Source organism: Mytilus edulis, chromosome 13 (assembly GCF_963676685.1).
Source record: "Mytilus edulis chromosome 13, xbMytEdul2.2, whole genome shotgun sequence".
NCBI lineage: Eukaryota > Metazoa > Mollusca > Bivalvia > Mytilida > Mytilidae > Mytilus > Mytilus edulis.
In genome coordinates, this window is record NC_092356.1 from 52,680,873 (window position 1) to 52,708,347 (window position 27,475).

Genomic DNA, 27,475 nt, shown 5'->3' on the forward strand with positions numbered 1-27,475 from the left:
TTGACCGCCGTGGAAAGTAAACTTGAAAATGCTATCAGACAGAAAATACTCTTTATTCGTAGTATATGTATGTTCAAAGTAAACAGAAAAACGCAAACTGGAAGTCTAATCTGACTTAAATTTCGTCCAATGACGGAAACATACCCGGACGCCTTTTTTCTCGTTTTTCTCCCAAAATAACTCAATCTGAATAATCATATGAATGGATGACAAATGCGACTATGCACTGTACCTATAGGACACAGAGACATGATGATTAATTTATTGTGGAAAGAATAGAAGCGACACACAAAATGAGGTCTTCTCGTTTAATAGTATAGATAATTTTAAAATGTCTGAAAACTGTAAGAGTCCATTACGGAAACCGGAGTTATTGGAAACAAGTGATGGCAGAAAATGCGTGATGACAGAAAAATAAGTAGTCGCAGTAAAATCGTACATTTATGAAATGATTTTAGTTCAATTTTCGGAAAAAAATTGGACCACATCCATAGCATATACTTGCTTTTGTCTGATAAAAAATATCATTTCTGCAACCAAGTGCTAATGATTTAAAAATGTATAATAAAACGTGTAAAAACAAAACAATGTCAGTGTTGATACATTTTGAATTCACCCTGGAGATTAGAATTTTTGTAATAATGTTTTAAACGAGAGTATTTACATCAACTTATAAATACGATTGACTTGTCATAATTATTTTGGGTCCTCAATGCTCTTCAACTTTGTACTTGTTTGTACTTGTTTGGCTTTGTAACTATTTTGATCTGAGCGTCACTGATGAGTCTTATGTAGACGACACGCGCGTCTGGCGTATTAAATTATAATCCTGGTACAATGTACCTTTGATAACTATGAACGCATGACATTCAAAAGCAATTTTTATTTTTATAAACATGTTAATTACGAATGAATCTAAATATTTTGTCATATTTATAAGAGCATTAACATTATAGATAAGGAATATACTGAACACACATATTATGAAAAAAATATATTTCAACCTTGAACATTTTATCAAAATTTTATTCCACGAATTCAAATAACTTTTTTTCTTTCAGTTATATCATATAAAAGAGCATCGTATTCGTGTTAAATATTATATCAAAAAGCTATATCTGTCAAAAAAATAATATAAACAAATACCTCTTTATTGGCATTTCTATCCTTTTACATGATCATGAGCAGTTGAAACATATTTCTATAATGTTTGTAAGGCCATATCAAACTAACCAACATTGATTTAAAGAAAAAGATCAAATACTCAAAATAACCCAACAATTACATAAAAAAACATATTATAGACACATTTTCAAAAACCAATGTAAACAAATGTGTTGTAGTAAGTTTGGTTTAAGTCTAATAAATAATCTCCAATATTTGTTCGATGAATATTCTTAATTCATTATTATCGTGTTTATTGACCCTGTATTCTTTTTATAATAAATTGTATAAAGTGAACAATGTGATGTTATTATTTGAATTTGAGGGTTAAAAATTATTTTCCCAGTATATTGAGGTCTTCCATAAAACAATTATTTTGCCATTCATCCCTGTGATTAGCTAAATATAACATGTTTCAAATATGTAAACTTTCAAAATCTATAGTTCATTCAACTTAAAATTCAGACAGGTATGCATGTGTATTTAAAAAAAAATGTTTTAATTGTCATTTATTGGATATTTTTTTACGACAAAAACATATTTAAAAAACTCTTATACTTCGATATAATAAACCTTGATTACTATCGGTATGGAATATGAAGAGGACGCTTCCGAAACTGAAACTAGAAATATTATCAAGAAATTAGACGACTTTTATTGTTGATACAACGAGTTCCAGTACATTCAATTTGATAAAATAAAGGACAAATATCTACTAAAGTTTGCAATGGCTGGTGGTATTTGGGGGAAATCAAAAACAGATCAAAATACGTTGGAACTATGGTGGGATAAGCTCATGGAAAAATGCGACCATCTAGAAGAGGAAGAAGTCAAATAGTTTTATCACTGTACAACGCTTAAGGGTATGGACAGCATACAAAAAGAAGAATAACTAAATGGCGGATACACTGGTCTCCCGGCTCGTGCGCCACTTGCTAGTAACGGAGACGTCAAAGGAGTGTAGGTAGCAATGTCGCCAAAAGAACTTCCAAGTAGATCCCCTTACGGAACACAGAGGGTTGTCATTAAGGTAAGATCGTTAATGGCACAATTATCGACACCACGACATATCGATGAAGTAGAAAGTGACGACCGATACGATGCACCTAGTGACGACGAAGATAATGGAAAGAAGAAAGGCAAAGGCAAGAAGAAAGATAAGAAAAAGACAAGAAAACCAGTTAAGAAAAAACAGAAAGATTGCTATTTACAACACAGACAACCAGAAAAGCAAAAATTTGAAACACCATTTCTATTTTTTGAATGTGCGCATTTCTATGGATCGACGCAATATGTCCGACTTATTTTGATTCGACAAGATGATGAACTGGTTGATTGGTGTCGTGAAACTCTTAAAGAAATTAACATACGAGACAATCCTTTTCTTGGATTTAAGTGGGGTCGTATATTTACTTATACTGTGTCTAACAGAAAGCATGATGTAATAGTTGAGACTCTTGTAGTCGGCAATATACATTTAGACAGTATGACGGAACCTCCAAATTGGGATACCGTTGGAACTGTGTCCCGAGCAGGGTTTGATCCGAGGTTAGGCGTACTGTAAAGTAACATAGATGCGTGAAAATATATTTCATGAGAGCAGCTATAGTGAGACTCCTCATGGAGTTTTTGATTATGTGATTCTTTGGCACTTTTTATAGTGATTAAACGATTTCCATACCAAATATTTTATGATTATTTGATTATTAATTTTGATAATCTATAGGACTAGTTCTGTTTTTATGATTGTTTAACAAAGTAGGTCATATAATCTCCTTGGTTTAACTATCGTGTTTAAAAAAAAAATCATTTATATCGCAGTGATTAAATTGGCAACCAATTTGTGATTATGTGATTACTTGGACCCTCATGAAGGGCCTCTATAATTTAAACAGAAATACGCTTTTAATATCCAGAACTCTATATAGTTTAAACGAGTACATACTAAAACATGTAAGACGACAACCAGTTGATATTTTGGAGGGAAGAATGGTTAAGGAATTGAACTTAACCGAAACTTCAACTGCTGCAGGACGAAAATGAATAATCTATCAACAGAATTATAAAAAGTGGTTTTTAGAAATTGATTTTTTTTTGTGGTTTCCTACACCAAAGCATCAACGCTTTGAATTTATCGACGTTTATAATCTTAACATAGAGTCTTTGAACAATACTTTTATGCATATTTATTATTAAATATTTTTATGGTATCACGTAGTTAAATATGGAAGCTGATATATTATATATCTAGAAAAGACATGTACCAACAACTGCTGTCAAACAAAGACTAGATTAAAAAAACGGAATCTTCATTACAATTCTTAACTTTTTTTATCAATTATGTTTTAAATATAATTATTTTATGATTTCGGAAGGATTTCCACAAAAAAATATAAACTTGTGCGGACTTCCTTACCGCCAAAAAGCGAATAGAATTATTAGCTCAAAAATCCCAATATCAATAAATGACAGCATAGCACCACATTTTCTTTTTGTGCTTGTTTATATCTAGTTATTCTATAACCATTTGCATTTTGATTAAAACGTTCATCATGAACTATTGGCCTAAGGGTCAGAATAAATATAATAACTGTTTTGAATTTCATTGTAAATACAAATTGTGACTCAATTATATGACCGTTGGCATTATTTTGTCTTGAAAGATCGTTTTCTTTTAGGAGTCATAGTATTTGTATAAATAATGTGTGATGTATATATGTTCCGTTCTGAGCCGTGGTGTAGTGGTTAGTGCATTGGACTACTAACACAAAGGTTTCTGGTTCGATTCCCGTCTGGGATGACAATTTCAGGGACTTAATTTTCGGCTCTCCCGTGACACCATTTGCGAGTATGGTCTTAAGGAAACGATGATAGTCCGTCGGAAGGAGAAGATAAATGGCTGACCCGTGTTAAGAGAGAGCCATATCTCTTGCACGTTAAAGACACCCTTGTAGATTTCGAAAAAGAGCAGACTAATGCCGCTACAATGCAGCACTCGCACCCGCAAAGTGGGAAGGGATTAATATAAATTGAAAAACGTGTTTCCCAATCCACTCTAAATAAATATGTTTAAACTATATATGTTCCGGACCATATGAGTATTTGGACCATACGCGTATGGTCATGACCATTTGCGTATACTCATATGGTCCGACCATACGCGTATGGTCCGACCGTACGCGTATGGTCGGACCATATGAGTATAATACTCGTTTGGTTATTAACGGGCCGGACCATATGAGTATTTGGACCATATAGGTATTTTTTAAAATAACATTATAAAAGTTTCTATTATACAAAAATGTTATCGAAAAAAACCAATGACGGTTACATGACAATGTATTATTTTTATAATTCAAATACTACGTAAAAATTAAATATTGATGGCATAATCCATAGTTAGTTTTCATCGCTAATTACATTCTTGCATGTAGGTTTGTGACATTTACTTCCACACTGTATCATAACTTTTTTGCATATGCAAGTCTTGGTTGTGCGTGATTCTTTTCATTTACACCTTTTGTGTGCGAGTGAAAAGCTAGCCTTTATGTGTACATTGATACCGAGGTCTAGGGCCAATTCAATATGTCTACGGTGTTTTCAAGAAGCTCTAGATCTCAAATATCGTAATATGAATGCAGTACACCATATTCACAAGACAACTTAAATAAACTATGTTACTTCTCAATGACCTCATGTGTAACAGTTCATTAAGAAATTTTTGGAATTAATTTTTTTATTTCGACATATTGCCATTCACTCGTAATGACCATCGGTATAAATGTTTTTATTATAGTTTTGACAAGTAAGTAAAATTAGCTATTTGAAACTTCTAATTTTTATTTAGCTAATCGTTTTATTATAAAATAATATTACAATGACCTATATGATATATACGCGTATGGTCCAAATACTCAAGTAGTTGGGGAAGTGGGGGTTCTGGGCCACTTTGTCTAATGTTAACCCTATGGGGAAAAGGTAGCCTCCTGAGAGGTAGCCTCCCGATGTGAGGCTTATTTCTATGACGTCATTTTTAGGTATTATGACATTTATTAATTGTTTTTTATTGATTAATGTACAGATGTGTATGTGTGTGTGTGTGTGCGTGTGTGTGTGTGTGTGTGTGTGTGTGTGTGTGTTTTTGTATGTATCGATTCAAAGCTTTGCTTATGTAAATATGAGCAAGGAATTATCCAAATTGATTCTCTTTTTGTGTGATTGTATTCCTTTTTTTTATTTATTTTTTTTAAGTTTCCGCTTCTTGGTACCACACTTGTAATAATAATAACAGAAGTATGTACAATATTTAATATTCTCGTCAATTCAGACAAACATGGGTCGGAGAGCCATCCACATGGTGCCTTTACAATATAACAAAATTATATATTATAACTATTTTATACATCGAGATAAAAGGATTAGAGAATCGTCTACCACTCAACAGTATCTTTAACCTCACGAAAGGGCCAACAGTATGCTATCTTTCGTGCAGGGGTGTAAACTGTCGAGACTTGAAGTTAGTCTTTCCTGGATAGTTAACTCTCCCAAATATTAGATAAATCGCGAGCTTTAATCCAAGAGTTGAATTTCTTTAGCCAGTGTAACCATTTCACATAATATTGTTTGTTGGGTCCTTTGCCTTTCGTTTTGAGGATTTTTTCAACTTTCCACATGTCGTCTTCCCGAACATCCACTTTCTGCACTTCTGATTGGTAGAAGGTTCCTGAAATTTCTTCGTCTTGAAAATCAATAAGTCGATAAACTGGAAGCCACCACGTAATATTCTTTGAGATATTTTAAATATCTCTCCGCTCCATTTCTCATCGTATTCCCTGGTAAAAGGATTTCTTATGTATGTAATCCGAACTTTATCACTGATTTTGAAACGGAAAGGTTTTCGTGCTTTCTCTGTCTTAGGTTGTAATCTTTTCGGCCAATATATTTTCCACCATAGGTTGGTCTCTTTAGATATGTTGAAACTAGAAGAGTGAGCAATAAAAACTCTACAACAGCTGTAGTATTTTTGAAGAGGTTAACAGATTCTTCACTATTAGTGGCTCCCGTCATGTTGTTCACATTATGTTCTGGTTTACTGTTATATCTTTAAAAATGTGAAGCGCAAATCGATCGATAGTCACGGATTATAAGAACTCTAGGAGTTATCCCCTTTTTAGCAAATGGACTGTTATCTCAAGAGTACACAAAAACTCTTTATAATCTATATAGAATAGAATTTGAGGGTTTATAATCATTTTCAGAAAATCATTTTCAGAGTAAATTGGGGTCTTTCATAAAACAATGATTATGCCTTGCATCCCTGTGACTAGCTATATATAACATGTTTCAAATATGTAAACTTTGAAGATCTATATTTCATTCAACTTTTAATTTCAGACAGGTATGTATTACAAAAAATGTATGTGTATTTTAAGTTGTTTTAATTGTCAATTATTGGATATTTCTTTACGACAAAACATAGTTAAATATCTCGTATAGTTCGATATAATACACCTTGATTATTACTACATTTGTATATGTTGAGGGCGCTTACGAAACTGAAACTAGAAATATTATCAAGAAATAAGACGACTTTTATTGTTGATACAACGAATTCAAGTACATTGATAAAATAAAGGACTAATATCTGCTAAAGTTTGCAATGGCTGGTAACTGGGGGAAATCAATAACTGACCAAAATACGTTGGAACTATGGTGGGATAAGCTCATGGAAAAATGCGACCATCTAGAAGAGGAAGAAGTCAAATATTTTTATCACTGTACAACGCTTAAGGGTATGGACAGCATACAAAAAGAAGAAAAACTAAATGGCGGATACACCGGTCTCCCGGCTCGTGCGCCACTTGCTAGTAACGAAGACGTCAAAGGAGTGTGGGTAGCAATGTCGCCAAAAGAACTTCCGAGTAGATCCCCTTATGGAACACAGAGGGTTGTCATTAAGGTAAGATCGTTAATGACACAATTGTCGACACCAAGACATACCGATGAAGTAGAAAGTGACGATCGATATGACGCACAAAGTGACGACGAAGATGTTGGAAAGAAGAAAGGCAAAGGCAAGAAGAAAGATAAGAAAAAGACAAGAAAACCAGTTAAGAAAAAACAGAAAGATTGCTATTTACAACACAGACAACCAGAAAAGCAAAAATTTGAAACACCATTTCTATTTTTTGAATGTGCGCATTTCTATGGATCGACGCAATATGTCCGACTTATTTTGATTCGACAAGATGATGAACTGGTTGATTGGTGTCGTGAAACTGTTAAAGAAATTAACATACGAGACAATCCTTTTCTTGGATTTAAGTGGGGTCGTATATTTACTTATACTGTGTCTAACAGAAAGCATGATGTAATAGTTGAGACTCTTGTAGTCGGCAATATACATTTAGACAGTATGACGGAACCTCCACATTGGGATACCGTTGGAACTGTGTCCCGAGCAGGGTTTGATCCGAGGTTAGGCGTACTGTAAAGTAACATAGATGCGTGAAAATATATTTCATGAGAGCAGCTATAGTGAGACTCCTCATGGAGTTTTTGATTATGTGATTCTTTGGCACTTTTTATAGTGATTATATGATTACCATACCAAATATCTTATGATTACTTAATTATTTATTTTGATAATCTATAGGACTAGTTCTGTTTTATGATTGTTTAACAAAGGAGGTCATATAATCTCCTTGGTTTAACTATCGTGTTTAAAAAATAATAATAATTCATTTTTGTCACAGTGATTAAATTGGCAACCAATTTATGATGATGTGATTACTTGGACGCCCCATGAAGGGCCTCTATAATTTAAACAGAAATACGCTTTTAATATCCAAAACTCTATATAGTTTAAACGAGTACATTCGGAAACATGTAAGACGACGACCAGTTGATATTTTGGAGGGAAGACTGGTTTAGGAAATGTAATTTAACAGAAACTTTGACTGCTGCAGGACGAAAATGAATAATCTATCTACAGAATTTATAAAAAGTGGTTTCAGAGATTGATTTTTTGTGATTTCCTACACCAAAGCTTAAACGCTTTGAATTTATGGACGTTTATAATCTTAACACAGAGTCTTTGGACAATACTTTTATGACTTTTATGCAAATTTATTACTAGTCAGATATTTTTATGGTATCACGTAGTTAAATATGGAAGTGGATATATTCTATCTAGAAAAGACAAGTACCAACAACTCCTGTCAAACAAAGACTAGATTTAAAAAAAAACGGAACCAAATCTTCATTACAATTTTTAACTTTTTGATCAATTCTGTTTTAAATAGAATTATTTTATGAAAGTATGCATTGCCCGTTTCATTAAAACTTTACAACGTATACCTTTTTGCTCTTTGTTTAGTTTTAGATACTTTTAATTTGTATGACAAGACCTCCACGGGTAGTAAGGTCGTCATATCGAGGAGCGTTTAGTACAGTGATTTTGTCATAGTTTGGATAAGTTTGACATGGTTAATTTATGTTGCTTCCCTAAATTTTTACCTCAGTTCTATTCACACGAGCAGATAAAAAGCTAATAAGATGCTTGAATCTATATTGGAGGTCAAACGATCTATATTGGAATTGTTGTTTCACGAAATTAACGCAGAATAAGCAAGATATCGGAATTGCTATGGTTTGGTTAAGCGATTGACATGGTTCGGTTAAGAGTCTAGAAATTCGTCATGGTTTTGGTCAAGATTGTCATGGTTTAGATCGAAATAAAAATATATGTGTTTCACTTTAATACTGAAAATTTGATTGATAGCGCCTGTTATTGAACGAAGTTACACTATATATTAACTGCCTGAGAAGAAAAAAAGCCTGTTTAACCAAATTTAGCGGGTGTAATCGTCAAAGCGTAAGTTAAACATGTCATGTTACTTTTCTTAAGTTTTCTACATTGTCAATTTAAAAGTCACTGCTCTTTTAAATTAGCTTTCGATATAATTTTACAAAAAAAAAAAGACAAAGCGTTACTTCTGTTTCACATATAATCTTTTCTCCATATATATTGACTCTACCGGGGATATCATAAGGGTAGGCACTTAAAGTTAACCATCGAGAGACGTTAACCACCGAGAGTCGGTTTTTAGACCCGCCCAGTGCACCTAAGCACGCCTACTTTTGGAGCTCTTTAGTATGAAGACAAGAAAAATATACGAAATTACGGAACTGTGTACCCTGTTTTATCCTTGTTGTTGGTGTTTCTTGCGCATGCGCACAAAGCACGGTGATAGTTACGGTTACTGACTCAGGAACCTTGTATATTATATACCTCGGTTTACAGACGTTTAATAAACTGGTTTCCTGTTGTGTTCACTTATCGATACACTACAATGGAATTACGGACCAGTTTAACATAAACATGGTAAATAGATAGACAGCTGATAATCATAATTGATTAAGAAATAACCTGGAAGAAGAAATGAGTTAACTATTGATTATAACAGAGACGAGAATGCCATCGTGTTTGTTCTGCTAAACAAAGCAGGAACATTGGAGTTTATGGTTAGATTTTAAATATTTATTGTCTCCAAACTGGGTAAATTTGATATAGTAACAACCCCCCCTTTTTTGTTAAATAACTCGAGAACCACACATCGCGCTCGCTTAACAAAGTAACAATAAGAAATAATTATTGTTAGTTTCAAGAATAATTAATCGTCAAAACTTATCCCCTCCCGACATCAAAGGAAGTTAAATGTATTATCCCAAAATTAGACCAAATTATTATGATATAGGGACGTCTTGACAGGCTATTATTTTATTTTGTTTTGTTGGTGTATTTTTTTTGCTTTGACGTCTTCCTCCTGTATGAAAAAAACATAATAGACCCCCCCCCCCTTTTTCCCCCATAATATAGCTTTTTAAGAAGTCATAATTATTTGGACTACCCCTGAATATATTTCAGACAGACTCTTCTCTAAAAAAATGTAAACATGATTTGAGAGAAATCTTTGGAATAGTTTTTTAAATGATTTAATTATTATATGTCATGTATATAATTAACATAGTTATAAACTGAGACTACTAGTATAACACATAGTGTTATAGTAGTCTCAGCTATAAACTTTCCATTGTATTGACCAATATGACTAACTCATATGCTCTTTCCCATAAATGTCACAATATCAATATATTACAGTAAAACTGATAGTTTGATGACATTGTTTAAGACTATTGACCTCAGGTCAGCCTAAACTGAGTTTAAAACTGTAATTTATTCATTAAAACAGTTCAAGACATGTACCTTCTGAAATGTGATTGCATCAAAATTAAACCTAAGGCATAACATACTTAGTGTGCAGGAAGTGCCACCAAATAAATACTGATTTGTAAAATTAGATGATGATATTTGTGAAGTCAAAGATATTATAGCTAGTTATAACTGGTTTTAGATATAAATCTGAGTAAAAGGTTGATTTATATGTGCTCTTTCATGTTTAGATTATAATTTAAATTTAATCTTTTGAAGTTTTTTTAATAATATTAAGACATTAAAATCACAATTATTTATTTATACACAAAAAAATAATGTTTGTCCTTTTTTTAGTTGAATGACTGTACACAAACATTATACACACATAATTTTGATAATTCTGTAATGTTTTTTTTCTATAGCCCCAGAATGTGACAAAAGACTTATTAATCCAGATTTACAAAAAATAGAAATAGTTCAGCTACCATAAGACTGCTATGACAAAAATTGTGCAGTTTCCAGAATTTGAGGTAGAGTATAGTTAGGAATAGTTTGATTATGTAGATGCTTAGTTTGCCATAAACAATTATGCCCTTAATACAAAAGCAGAGGAAACAAAAAAGTATGAAAATAGTTGAAAAAAGTAATCATTATTATCTAGTCATATACTGTAAATAGAAAAAGAGAAAGGCACTGGTTATGATTTGGTATTTTTAATAGCATTATCATTTGTCCATAACTTGGAATATATACTGGATTGAGCTTGACATTTATTTAATATCATTGACACATGGTTGCAAGAAATGAAAGATGGTGATTTAAACCTAGCAATTTTATTAAGATTTAAAAAAAAGCTTTTGATTTGGTAGAATATGACTTTCTTTGTTTAAAGCTCGACATTTATGGATTTAGTGAGACTACTGTTAGTTTTTTTAAGTCGTACCTGAATAACAAAAGGTATACATTAAATGATTTGTAATGTTAACTCTGAACAACAACATGTAAAATTTGGTGTTCCCCAATGTTCTATACCTTGTCCTCTATTGTTTGTGCTATTTATAAATGACCTTCCCTTATGCATTAAAAATTGTGAAACAGACCTATTTCGTTGTATATGCTGATGACACCACTATTCATAAATAAGGGGGAAACATCTAGAAAATATAAATGATGATGTTCAAGAAGATTTATACAGGGTTGAAGAGTGGTGTAAAATGAATAACATGTTCACAGATGCAAATGAAACAAAATGTTTGATTACTGGAACAAAGCAGAAACTATTCAGACTTTTCAACCAAACTTGATAATAAATTAATGTATTACAAAATTCTTCATGTGAAAAAATATAAGTTTCAAAATTGACAGCGCACTAAGTAACTGGAGAAATCAAATTGACCAAGGTTGTGCTAATATATCATCCAGAATATACCATCTTTCTTAAATACATTTTTTTTTATATAACTGCAAGAAAACATAATACAATGGGTGTTCTGCCCCTAATTGACTACTGTTGTATTATTTGGGATGAATGTAAAAATTGAGGGATAACAAGAATTTAAAAAATCCAAAAAAAGGGCAGTTTGATAAATTCTAGATGCAGATCCGTTAATTATCCCTCTTGGTATATAGGAGCACTATATTCTATGTTAACCTCCGACAGTAGGTATAAACAAATACTGTTGATAGACGGTATATAGGAGCACTATATTCCATGTTAACCACTGACGGTAGGTATAGCCAAATACTGTTGATAGACGGTATATAGGAGCACTATATCTTATGTTAACCACCGACGGTAGGTATAGACAAATACTGGTGATAGACGGTATATAGGAGCACTATATTGTATGTTAACCACCGACGGTAGGTATAAACAAATACTGTTAATAGACGGTATATAGGAGCACTATATTGTATGTTAACCACCGACGGTAGGTATAGACAAATACTGTTGATAGACGGTATATAGGAGCACTATATTGTATATTAACTACCCACAGTAGGTATAGATTAATTCTGTTGATAGACGGTATATAGGAGCACTATATTGTATGTTAACTACCGACAGTAGGTATAGACAAATACTGTTCATAGACGGTATATATGAGCACTATATTGTATGTTAACTACCGACAGTAGGTATAGACAGATACTGTTGATAGACGGTATATAGGAGCACTATATTGTATGTTAACCACCAACGGTAGGTATAGACAAATACTGGTGATAGACGGTATATAGGAGCACTATATTGTATGTTAACTACCGACAGTAGGTATAGACAAATACTGGTGATAAACGGAATATAGGGGCACTATATCATATGTTAACCACCGACGGTAGGTATAGACAAATACTGTTGATAGAGGGTATATGGGAGCATTTTATTGTATGTTAACCACCGACGGTAGGTATAGACAAATACTGTTGATAGACGGTATATTCATTGTAAAAGCACTATATTGCATGTTAACCACCGACGGTAGGCATAGACAAATACTGTTGATAGACGGTATATAAAAGCACTATATTGTATGTTAACTACCGACAGTAGGTATAGACAAATACTGTTGATAGACGGTATATGGGAGCATTATATTGTATGTTAACCACCGACGGTAGGTATAGACATATACTGTTGATAGATGGTATACAGGAGCACTATATTGTATGTTAACTACCGACAGTAGGTATAGACAAATACTGTTGATAGACGGTATATGGGAGCACTATATTGTATGTTAACCACCGACGGTAGATATAGACAAATACTGTTGATAGACAGTATATAGGAGCACTATATTGTATGTTAACCACCGACGGTAGGTATAGACAAATACTGTTGATAGACGGTATATAGAAGCACTATATTGTATTTTAACCACCGACGGTAGGTATAGACATATACTGTTGATAGATGGTATATAGCAGCACTATATTGTATGTTAACTACCGACAGTAGGTATAGACAAATACTGTTGATAGACGGTATATAGGAGCACTATATTGTATGTTAACCACCGACGGTAGGTAAAGACAAATACTGGTGATAGACAGTATATAGGAGCACTATATTATATGTTATTAAACCACTGACGGTAGGTATAGCCAAATACTGTTGATAGACGGTATATAGGAGCACTATACCTTATGTTAACCACTGACGGTAGGTATAGACAAATACTGGTGATAGACGGTATATAGGAGCACTATATTGTATGTTAACCACTGACGGTAGGTATAGCCAAATACTGTTGATAGACGGTATATAGGAGCACTATATCTTATGTTAACCACCGACGGTAGGTATAGACAAATACTGGTGATAGACGGTATATAGGAGCAACTACCGACAGTAGGTATAGACAGATACTGTTGATAGACGGTATAAAAGAGCACTATATTGTATGTTAACCAGCGACGGTAGGTATAGACAAATACTGTTGATAAACGGTATATAAAAGCACTATATTGTATGTTAACTACTGACAGTAGGTAAAGACAAATACTGTTGATAGACGGTATATGGGAGCATTATATTGTATGTTAACCACCGACGGTAGGTATAGACATATACTGTTGATAGATGGTATATAGGAGCACTATATTGTATGTTAACTACCGACAGTAGGTATAGACAAATACTGTTGATAGACGGTATATGGGAGCACTATATTGTATGTTAACCACCGACGATAGATATAGACAAATACTGTTGATAGACAGTATATAGGAGCACTATATTGTATGTTAACCACCGACGGTAGGTATAGACAAATACTGTTGATAGACGGTATATAGAAGCACTATATTGTATTTTAACCACCGACGGTAGGTATAGACATATACTGTTGATAGATGGTATATAGCAGCACTATATTGTATGTTAACTACCGACAGTAGGTATAGACAAATACTGTTGATAGACGGTATATAGGAGCACTATATTGTATGTTAACCACCGACGGTAGGTAAAGACAAATACTGGGGATAGACAGTATATAGGAGCACTATATTATATGTTAACCACTGACGGTAGGTATAGCCAAATACTGTTGATAGACAGTATATAGGAGCACTATATTGTATGTTAACCACCGACGGTAGATATAGACAAATACTGTTGATAGACGGTATATAGAAGCACTATATTGTATTTTAACCACCGACGGTAGGTATAGACATATACTGTTGATAGATGGTATATAGCAGCACTATATTGTATGTTAACTACCGACAGTAGGTATAGACAAATACTGTTGATAGACGGTATATAGGAGCACTATATTGTATGTTAACCACCGACGGTAGGTAAAGACAAATACTGGTGATAGACAGTATATAGGAGCACTATATTATATGTTAACCACTGACGGTAGGTATAGCCAAATACTGTTGATAGACGGTATATAGGAGCACTATACCTTATGTTAACCACTGACGGTAGGTATAGACAAATACTGGTGATAGACGGTATATAGGAGCACTATATTGTATGTTAACCACCGACGGTAGGTATAAACAAATACTGTTAATAGACGGTATATAGGAGCACTATATTGTATGTTAACCACCGACGGTAGGTATAGACAAATACTGTTGATAGACGGTATATAGGAGCACTATATTGTATATTAACTACCCACAGTAGGTATAGATTAATTCTGTTGATAGACGGTATATAGGAGCACTATATTGTATGTTAACTACCGACAGTAGGTATAGACAAATACTGTTCATAGACGGTATATATGAGCACTATATTGTATGTTAACTACCGACAGTAGGTATAGACAGATACTGTTGATAGACGGTATATAGGAGCACTATATTGTATGTTAACCACCAACGGTAGATATAGACAAATACTGGTGATAGACGGTATATAGGAGCACTATATTGTATGTTAACTACCGACAGTAGGTATAGACAAATACTGGTGATAAACGGAATATAGGAGCACTATATCGTATGTTAACCACCGACGGTAGGTATAGACACAAACTGTTGATAGAGGGTATATGGGAGCATTTTATTGTATGTTAACCACCGACGGTAGGTATAGACAAATACTGTTGATAGACGGTATATTCATTGTAAAAGCACTATATTGCATGTTAACCACCGACGGTAGGCATAGACAAATACTGTTGATAGACGGTATATAAAAGCACTATATTGTATGTTAACTACCGACAGTAGGTATAGACAAATACTGTTGATAGACGGTATATGGGAGCATTATATTGTATGTTAACCACCGACGGTAGGTATAGACATATACTGTTGATAGATGGTATATAGGAGCACTATATTGTATGTTAACTACCGACAGTAGGTATAGACAAATACTGTTGATAGACGGTATATGGGAGCACTATATTGTATGTTAACCACCGACGGTAGATCTAGACAAATACTGTTGATAGACAGTATATAGGAGCACTATATTGTATGTTAACCACCGACGGTAGGTATAGACAAATACTGTTGATAGACGGTATATAGAAGCACTATATTGTATTTTAACCACCGACGGTAGGTATAGACATATACTGTTGATAGATGGTATATAGCAGCACTATATTGTATGTTAACTACCGACAGTAGGTATAGACAAATACTGTTGATAGACGGTATATAGGAGCACTATATTGTATGTTAACCACCGACGGTAGGTAAAGACAAATACTGGTGATAGACAGTATATAGGAGCACTATATTATATGTTATTAAACCACTGACGGTAGGTATAGCCAAATACTGTTGATAGACGGTATATAGGAGCACTATACCTTATGTTAACCACTGACGGTAGGTATAGACAAATACTGGTGATAGACGGTATATAGGAGCACTATATTGTATGTTAACCACTGACGGTAGGTATAGCCAAATACTGTTGATAGACGGTATATAGGAGCACTATATCTTATGTTAACCACCGACGGTAGGTATAGACAAATACTGGTGATAGACGGTATATAGGAGCAACTACCGACAGTAGGTATAGACAGATACTGTTGATAGACGGTATAAAAGAGCACTATATTGTATGTTAACCAGCGACGGTAGGTATAGACAAATACTGTTGATAAACGGTATATAAAAGCACTATATTGTATGTTAACTACTGACAGTAGGTAAAGACAAATACTGTTGATAGACGGTATATGGGAGCATTATATTGTATGTTAACCACCGACGGTAGGTATAGACATATACTGTTGATAGATGGTATATAGGAGCACTATATTGTATGTTAACTACCGACAGTAGGTATAGACAAATACTGTTGATAGACGGTATATGGGAGCACTATATTGTATGTTAACCACCGACGATAGATATAGACAAATACTGTTGATAGACAGTATATAGGAGCACTATATTGTATGTTAACCACCGACGGTAGGTATAGACAAATACTGTTGATAGACGGTATATAGAAGCACTATATTGTATTTTAACCACCGACGGTAGGTATAGACATATACTGTTGATAGATGGTATATAGCAGCACTATATTGTATGTTAACTACCGACAGTAGGTATAGACAAATACTGTTGATAGACGGTATATAGGAGCACTATATTGTATGTTAACCACCGACGGTAGGTAAAGACAAATACTGGTGATAGACAGTATATAGGAGCACTATATTATATGTTAACCACTGACGGTAGGTATAGCCAAATACTGTTGATAGACAGTATATAGGAGCACTATATTGTATGTTAACCACCGACGGTAGATATAGACAAATACTGTTGATAGACGGTATATAGAAGCACTATATTGTATTTTAACCACCGACGGTAGGTATAGACATATACTGTTGATAGATGGTATATAGCAGCACTATATTGTATGTTAACTACCGACAGTAGGTATAGACAAATACTGTTGATAGACAGTATATAGGAGCACTATATTATATGTTAACCACTGACGGTAGGTATAGCCAAATACTGTTGATAGACGGTATATAGGAGCACTATACCTTATGTTAACCACTGACGGTAGGTATAGACAAATACTGGTGATAGACGGTATATAGGAGCACTATATTGTATGTTAACCACCGACGGTAGGTATAAACAAATACTGTTAATAGACGGTATATAGGAGCACTATATTGTATGTTAACCACCGACGGTAGGTATAGACAAATACTGTTGATAGACGGTATATAGGAGCACTATATTGTATATTAACTACCCACAGTAGGTATAGATTAATTCTGTTGATAGACGGTATATAGGAGCACTATATTGTATGTTAACTACCGACAGTAGGTATAGACAAATACTGTTCATAGACGGTATATATGAGCACTATATTGTATGTTAACTACCGACAGTAGGTATAGACAGATACTGTTGATAGACGGTATATAGGAGCACTATATTGTATGTTAACCACCAACGGTAGGTATAGACAAATACTGGTGATAGACGGTATATAGGAGCACTATATTGTATGTTAACTACCGACAGTAGGTATAGACAAATACTGGTGATAAACGGAATATAGGAGCACTATATCGTATGTTAACCACCGACGGTAGGTATAGACACAAACTGTTGATAGAGGGTATATGGGAGCATTTTATTGTATGTTAACCACCGACGGTAGGTATAGACAAATACTGTTGATAGACGGTATATTCATTGTAAAAGCACTATATTGCATGTTAACCACCGACGGTAGGCATAGACAAATACTGTTGATAGACGGTATATAAAAGCACTATATTGTATGTTAACTACCGACAGTAGGTATAGACAAATACTGTTGATAGACGGTATATGTGAGCATTATATTGTATGTTAACCACCGACGGTAGGTATAGACATATACTGTTGATAGATGGTATATAGGAGCACTATATTGTATGTTAACTACCGACAGTAGGTATAGACAAATACTGTTGATAGACGGTATATGGGAGCACTATATTGTATGTTAACCACCGACGGTAGATCTAGACAAATACTGTTGATAGACAGTATATAGGAGCACTATATTGTATGTTAACCACCGACGGTAGGTATAGACAAATACTGTTGATAGACGGTATATAGAAGCACTATATTGTATTTTAACCACCGACGGTAGGTATAGACATATACTGTTGATAGATGGTATATAGCAGCACTATATTGTATGTTAACTACCGACAGTAGGTATAGACAAATACTGTTGATAGACGGTATATAGGAGCACTATATTGTATGTTAACCACCGACGGTAGGTAAAGACAAATACTGGTGATAGACAGTATATAGGAGCACTATATTATATGTTATTAAACCACTGACGGTAGGTATAGCCAAATACTGTTGATAGACGGTATATAGGAGCACTATACCTTATGTTAACCACTGACGGTAGGTATAGACAAATACTGGTGATAGACGGTATATAGGAGCACTATATTGTATGTTAACCACTGACGGTAGGTATAGCCAAATACTGTTGATAGACGGTATATAGGAGCACTATATCTTATGTTAACCACCGACGGTAGGTATAGACAAATACTGGTGATAGACGGTATATAGGAGCAACTACCGACAGTAGGTATAGACAGATACTGTTGATAGACGGTATAAAAGAGCACTATATTGTATGTTAACCAGCGACGGTAGGTATAGACAAATACTGTTGATAAACGGTATATAAAAGCACTATATTGTATGTTAACTACTGACAGTAGGTATAGACAAATACTGTTGATAGACGGTATATGGGAGCATTATATTGTATGTTAACCACCGACGGTAGGTATAGACATATACTGTTGATAGATGGTATATAGGAGCACTATATTGTATGTTAACTACCGACAGTAGGTATAGACAAATACTGTTGATAGACGGTATATGGGAGCACTATATTGTATGTTAACCACCGACGATAGATATAGACAAATACTGTTGATAGACAGTATATAGGAGCACTATATTGTATGTTAACCACCGACGGTAGGTATAGACAAATACTGTTGATAGACGGTATATAGAAGCACTATATTGTATTTTAACCACCGACGGTAGGTATAGACATATACTGTTGATAGATGGTATATAGCAGCACTATATTGTATGTTAACTACCGACAGTAGGTATAGACAAATACTGTTGATAGACGGTATATAGGAGCACTATATTGTATGTTAACCACCGACGGTAGGTAAAGACAAATACTGGTGATAGACAGTATATAGGAGCACTATATTATATGTTAACCACTGACGGTAGGTATAGCCAAATACTGTTGATAGACAGTATATAGGAGCACTATATTGTATGTTAACCACCGACGGTAGATATAGACAAATACTGTTGATAGACGGTATATAGAAGCACTATATTGTATTTTAACCACCGACGGTAGGTATAGACATATACTGTTGATAGACGGTATATAGAAGCACTATATTGTATGTTAACTACCGACAGTAGGTATAGACAAATACTGTTGATAGACGGTATATGGGAGCACTATATTGTATGTTAACCACCGACGGTAGGTATAGACAAATACTGTTGATAGACGGTATATAGGAGTACTACATGTATATCGTATGTTAACCACCGACGGTAGGTGTAGACAAATACCGTTGATAGACGGTATATGGGAGCACTATATTGTATGTTAACCACCGACAAAAGGTATAGCCATATACTGTTGATAGATGGTATATAGGAGCACTATATTGTATGTTAACTACCGACAGTAGGTATAGACAAATACTGTTGATAGACGGTTTATGGGAGCACTATATTGTATGTTAACCACCGACGGTAGGTATAGACAAATACTGTTGATAGACGGTATATAGGAGCACTATATTGTATGTTAACCACCGACGGTAGGTATAGACAAATACTGTTAATAGACGGTATATAGGAGCACTATATTGTATGTTAACTACCGACGGTATGTATAGACAAATACTGTTGATAGACGGTATATAGGAGCACTATATTGTATGTTAACTACCGACAGTAGGTTTAGACAAATACTGTTGATAGACGGTATATGGCAGCACTATATTGTATATTAACCACCGACGGTAGGTATAGACAAATACTGTTGATAGACGGTATATAGGAGCACTATATTGTATGTTAACCACCGACGGTAGGTATAGACAAATACTGTTGATAGACGGTATATAGAAGCACTATATTGTATGTTAACTACCGACAGTAGGTATAGACAAATACTGTTGATAGACGGTATATGGGAGCACTACATTGTATGTTAACCACCGACGGTAGGTATAGACAAATACTGTTGATAGACGGTATATAGGAGTACTACATGTATATCGTATGTTAACCACCGACGGTAGGTGTAGACAAATAATGTTGAAAGGCTGTGGTAAGGAGTACTTTATCGTATGTTAACCATCGACGGTAGGTATATACAAATACTGTTGATAGACTGTGTTAAGGAGCACTATATCGTATGTTAACCACCGACGGTAGGTATAGACAAATACTGTTGAAAGGCTGTGTTAAGGAGTATTTTATCGTATGTTAACCATCGACGGTAAGTATATACAAATACTGTTGATAAACTGTGTAAAGGAGTACTATATCGTATGTTAACCACCGACGGTAGGTATAGACAAAAACTGTTGATAGACTGTGTAAAGAAGTACTATATTGTATGTAAATCACCGACAGCAGGTTTAGACAAATACTGTTGATAGACTGTGTAAAGGAGTACTAGTCTATATCGTATGTTAACCACCGACGGTAGGTATAGACAAATACTGTTGATGGACGGTGCAAAGGAGTACTATATCGTATGTTAAACACTGACGGTAGGTATAGACAAATACTGTTGATAGACGGTATATAGGAGCACTATATTGTATGTTAACCACCGACGGTAGGTATAGACAAATACTGTTGATAGACGGTATATAGGAGCACTATATTGTATGTTAACTACCGACAGTAGGTATAGACAAATACTGTTGATAGACGGTATATAGGAGCACTATATTGAATGTTAACCACCGACGGTAGGTATAGACAAATACTGTTGATGGACAGTATATAGGAGCACTATATTGTTTGTTAACTACCGACAGTAGGTATAGACAAATACTGTTGATAGACGGTATATAGGAGTACTATATCGTATGTTAACCACCGACGGTAGGTGTAGACAAATAATGTTGAAAGGCTGTGTAAAGGAGTACTTTATCGTATGTTAACCATCGACGGTAGGTATATACAAATACTGTTGATAGACTGTGTTAAGGAGCACTATATTGTATGTTAACCACCGACGGTAGGTATAGACAAATACTGTTGATAGACGGTATATAGGAGCACTATATTGTATGTTAACCACCGACGGTAGGTATAGACAAATACTGTTGATAGACGGTATATAGGAGCACTATATTGTATGTTAACTACCGACGGTATGTATAGACAAATACTGTTGATAGACGGTATATAGGAGCACTATATTGTATTTTAACTACCGACAGTAGGTTTAGACAAATACTGTTGATAGACGGTATATGGCAGCACTATATTGTATATTAACCACCGACGGTAGGTATAGACAAATACTGTTGATAGACGGTATATAGGAGCACTATATTGTATGTTAACCACCGACGGTAGGTATAGACAAATACTGTTGATAGACGGTATATAGAAGCACTATATTGTATGTTAACTACCGACAGTAGGTATAGACAAATACTGTTGATAGACGGTATATGGGAGCACTACATTGTATGTTAACCACCGACGGTAGGTATAGACAAATACTGTTGATAGACGGTATATAGGAGTACTACATGTATATCGTATGTTAACCACCGACGGTAGGTGTAGACAAATAATGTTGAAAGGCTGTGGTAAGGAGTACTTTATCGTATGTTAACCATCGACGGTAGGTATATACAAATACTGTTGATAGACTGTGTTAAGGAGCACTATATCGTATGTTAACCACCGACGGTAGGTATAGACAAATACTGTTGAAAGGCTGTGTAAAGGAGTATTTTATCGTATGTTAACCATCGACGGTAAGTATATACAAATACTGTTGATAAACTGTGTAAAGGAGTACTATATCGTATGTTAACCACCGACGGTAGGTATAGACAAAAACTGTTGATAGACTGTGCAAAGAAGTACTATATTGTATGTATATCACCGACAGCAGGTTTAGACAAATACTGTTGATAGACTGTGTAAAGGAGTACTAGTCTATATCGTATGTTAACCACCGACGGTAGGTATAGACAAATACTGTTGATGGACGGTGCAAAGGAGTACTATATCGTATGTTAAACACTGACGGTAGGTATAGACAAATACTGTTGATAGACGGTATATAGGAGCACTATATTGTATGTTAACCACCGACGGTAGGTTTAGACAAATACTGTTGATAGACGGTATATAGGAGCACTTTATTGCATGTTAACCACCGACTGTAGGTATAGACAAATACTGTTGATGGACGGTGCAAAGGAGTACTATATCGTATGTTAACCACTGACGGTAGGTATAGACAAATACTGTTGATATACGGTATATAGGAGGACTGTATTGTATGTTAACCACCGACGGTAGGTATAGACAAATACTGTTTATATACGGTATATAGGAGTATTGTATTTTATGTCAAACATCGACGATAGGTATGGACAAAATCCGACAAATACTGTATACAGACAGTGTATAGAAGTACTGTATTGTATGGTAAACACTGACGATTGGTATGGACAATTTCTGTATCATGCATCAATTGTAAATAAAAGTATCATGTGAGTGACACAGGCTCATTGAAGCCTCTAGTTTTGATATTATTAATGTGGAGATCTGGTCTAATTTATCATTTTCTCTATTACATGCATGATAACTGCAACAATTGAATTGAAATAAAAGTGATAATATTTCTGTTGTAGGTTATCAAGATTTAGTGTTTCCATACAAGTGACAAAGATTGAACAACAAAAACATCTCAAACTTTACAGTACAGAGTAGACTTTTTTCACTGTGCTTAGTTTTGTCTTTATGTCTAAATTATGATACCTTTAAAAAACCCAATAAAATATGGAATAACATTTATTTCTATCTTATAAAGTGGAGTGAAGAAATAAGGGGTCATTGAAAACACAAGAATATATTGCTATCATATATGCAGATCAGCAGCCCATACATTTGCTATAGCACATAAATATGGGACCAATAATTTCAAGTTGCCTTTTAAAAAAGACCTTATTAATGTTATGCGAGATACCACCAAAGACCACTAGGTGTTGATCAAATGATATTGTAAATAAGAGGGTTGTCCAAAATATTTCCAACAGCTGTTTGATATACACTACCTTAATCAAACCACAATGGTAAAAAAACAGTTTTGGTCAGTCTTAAAAGAAGCAAATATAATTTAGAAAAAGTGCAAGCTGTTGATAAAGACTACAAATAACTGCCAGTCCTAAATGTGGGTGGAGATTACCATTTAGCACAAATGAGTTTCTGGACTAAAAAAAGTAATTTCGGCACAAACCGATTATACCCTTTCAAAAACTATGTGTAGTCCCTTTTATAAAAGTGGCAGATTATCTTTCTATCTAGAGTATCTATGACAACTAACTGCTGCTTCTAGTGACGTTAGTCTTTGGTTTTTGAAAAGATTGGATATATTGTCACAATTCTTTTCTAAGGTACCGGTCTGATAAACAGGAAGTAGCCAGATTAGCTACTAAATAAATGCACACTGAAATATAGTCCCTTAAAATTCCCTGGCTGTGTACATGTTCAGATACGAACTATGAAAATTTTGTTTATATCTTTAGAGAAGTAAAATCAAGTATGTATGTCTTTAGTTTTGTCAAATTGCTGTCTTGTTTTGTCCTGTTATTAGGTAACAGTACTGATACAATACTGTAAAAATACGGAGATGTGGTATGATTGCCAATGAGACACCTACATGTATCCACTCAAGTTCAAATAAAGTGGATGTAAGCAGTTATATGCAACCATACAGCCTTCAACAATGAGAAAAATCATATCAAATAGACCCTTGTAAATAGGTGTTGATCAAATAATATTGTAAATAAGAGGGTTGTATATTTCATGACGGTATAATACTAAACCCCTAACAGGAGGGATTGTGCCTGATATTTATATGATGAAGACATAATCTTTCAATCAGTTTAATTGAGGTCTGGTTCTGGCATGTCAATAACTGCTAGTAGTCTGTTGTTATTTATGTATTATTGTCATTTTGTTTATTTTCTTTTGTTTCATATTCTGACATCGGACTCAGATTTCTCTTAAACTGAGTTTTACTGTGCGTATTGTTTCACGTTTGTTTTTTTCTACATTGGCTACAGGTATAGGGGAGGGTTGAGATCTCAAAAAACATGTTTAATCCCGCCGCAATTTTGCGCCTGTCCAAAGTTAGGAGCCTCTGACCTTTGTTAGTCTTGTATGATTTATAATTTTAGTTTCTTGTGTATAATTCGGAGCTTAGTATGACGTCCATTATCACTGAACTAGTATACATATTTGTTTAGGGGCCAGCTGACGGACACCTCCGTGTGCGGGAGTTTCTCGCTACATTGAAGATCTATCGGTGGCCTTCGGCTGTTGTCTGCTCTATGGTCGGGTTGTTGTCTCCTTGACACATTCCCCATTTCCATACTCAATTTTATAGTATGATTTACATCTGCAATAATCACGAAACAATCAGAGACAAGTTTGTGTCTAAATCTGTATGTCCCACATAATCAAATTGACCGAAGAGAGAGGCGAAATATACTAAAGGCTTATTCAAACACATAAGTCAAAAATAAACTGACAAAACCACGGCAAAAAAAAAGAGAAAGATTAAAAAACAAACAACAGAATGCAAAACACAACAAAGAACATCACAGACTGAACAAAACGAACCTCGCCAAAAAACTGGTGTGACCAAATGACTAATTTATCTCAGCCTTACATTATTTAGCAGACCCTTTATTATACCAAACCAAACAAAGTTCTTTATGGTACAATGTTTTTGATCCATCGGTCTGTCAGTCCTGTTCTCGTTATTGCATCTCCTCTGAAACCACATAACAGAGTTTTATAAATCTTTGTAGATAATGAGGAAATTATGAAATTATCAATTCATTGATTTTCTATATACTCCTACAGCAGTTTGTCATAAAATCTGTCTAAAGACCACAACAGAGTTTCATGAATTTTTTAGATAGTTAGGACATGCTATGTAAATGTGCATATTGGCAGAAAATCATGATTAATTTTTTTATGCCCCACCTACGATAGTACATGGGCATTAGTTTTCCGGTCTATGCGTCTGCTCCTTCGTCCGTTTTCTCGCTTCAGGTTAAATGTTTTGGTCAAGTTAGTTTTTGTTGAAGGTCAGGACAAATAAACTTGAAACTTAGTACATATGTTTCCAATAGTATGTTTTTTTCTAAGCTTAATGCCAAAGAAGGTTTTTTCCCCCTATTTCACGGTCCACTGAACAAAGAAAATGATAGGGCAAGTGGGGAACGGTGTACGATAGACACATTCTTGTTTTTGTCGAGCCTGCGACTTTTGTCGCAGAAAGCTCGACATAGGAATGGTGATCCGGCGGCGGCGGCGACAGCGTTGGTTCACTTCTTAAAAGCTTTATATTTTAGACGGCGAACGACCTGGATGCTCCATACTTTAAATACAGATGCCTTAAGTTTGGAAGTTTCCGTCTGTCACATGTCCATTAATAGTGTCCTTGAACTCATTTTCATGGTTCAGTGAGTACTTGAAAAAAAGTTAAGAGTTTTTGTAATTTCTCTCATATTATGGGTAACTATGTTTAGTATTTGCGTACCTTGGTCAGCATGCCCATCAGACAGTTTTCACTTGACCTCGCCATCATTTCATGGATCAGTGAAAAGGGTTAAGTTTTTGGTGGTCAAGTCTATATCTCAGATACTATATGAAATATGTCTTGTATATTTGGTGTATGGAAGGATTGTAAGGTGTACGTGTCCAACTGGCAGGTGTCATCTGATCTTGACCTCATTTCCTTGGTTCAATGGTCAAAGTTAAGCTTTTGAGTTTTGTTCGTTTTTTCTAATACTATATGCAATAGGTCAACTATATTTGGTGTCTGGAAATATCTTATGATGTCAGCCTCGCAAGTCTCATTTGACCTTGACCTCATTTTCGAGGTTCATTGTTCAGTGTTTAGTTTTTGTGCCAAGTGTCATCTGACCTTGACCTGATTTGTATTGAATTATTGTAAGGTGTAAATGTATTCCTCATTTTGGTCATATGACCTAGATCTCATTTTCTTTGGTCATGTTATTAATAAGTTTATGTGATAATTGTAGTAAAACTTTATATTTAGGTCTATCAACATAAATAAGGCGAGAAATTTCAACGTGTGTACTCTTGTTAGGAATTAGGAACTATGTCTTCTGAACTTAGAATTTCGGCCTAAATATACTTCTGTGGAATAAATTACTTTTGGAGTGTCAAGAACTCGTTGGAAGTACTTGATAAATTGCATGCTTATATTGGTGATTTTGAATCTGTTCAAAATTTTGATTTTTCTACCCTGTATACCACATTGCCTCACATTCTCATTAAGAAAAAATTCACACACCTAATTAAATGGGCATTCAAAAAATCAGAATGTGAATATATATGTTCAAACTCTTTTAGGTCATTTTTTAGTAGCAATAAACAAAAAAACTATGTTAATTGGACATGCTTTGATACTATATATGCCCTTGAATTTTTACTAGATAACATTTTTGTTCGCTATTGGGATTCCGTATATCGTCAGATTATCGGAATTCCAATGGGGACTAACTGTTCACCACTTATTGCGGACCTGTTTTTGTATTGTTATGAGTTACAATTTATGACAAAAATAAGCAAACACCCATCGAAACAACATCTGATAAACAAATTTAATAATACTTTTAGATATTTGGATGATATTTTGGCTCTCAATAATGACGATTTCAGTATGTATATTAATGAAATTTATCCTGTTGAACTTACTTTAAATAAAGCTAATACTAACAATGA

The 27,475-nt window shown here is 34.4% G+C and overlaps 1 protein-coding gene and 1 long non-coding RNA gene across 2 annotated transcripts in view; both read left to right on the forward strand.

Moving 5' to 3' along the window:
- LOC139501381 (protein mono-ADP-ribosyltransferase PARP12-like) overlaps positions 1–27,475 on the forward strand; it is a 275,921-nt gene that overhangs the window by 95,781 nt on the left and 152,665 nt on the right. The window lies entirely within an intron of this gene.
- LOC139501574 (uncharacterized) lies at positions 9,344–24,264 on the forward strand. The gene is made up of 3 exons (XR_011658602.1): positions 9,344–9,690; positions 10,804–10,911; positions 23,344–24,264. It is a non-coding gene; the product is annotated as an uncharacterized lncRNA (long non-coding RNA).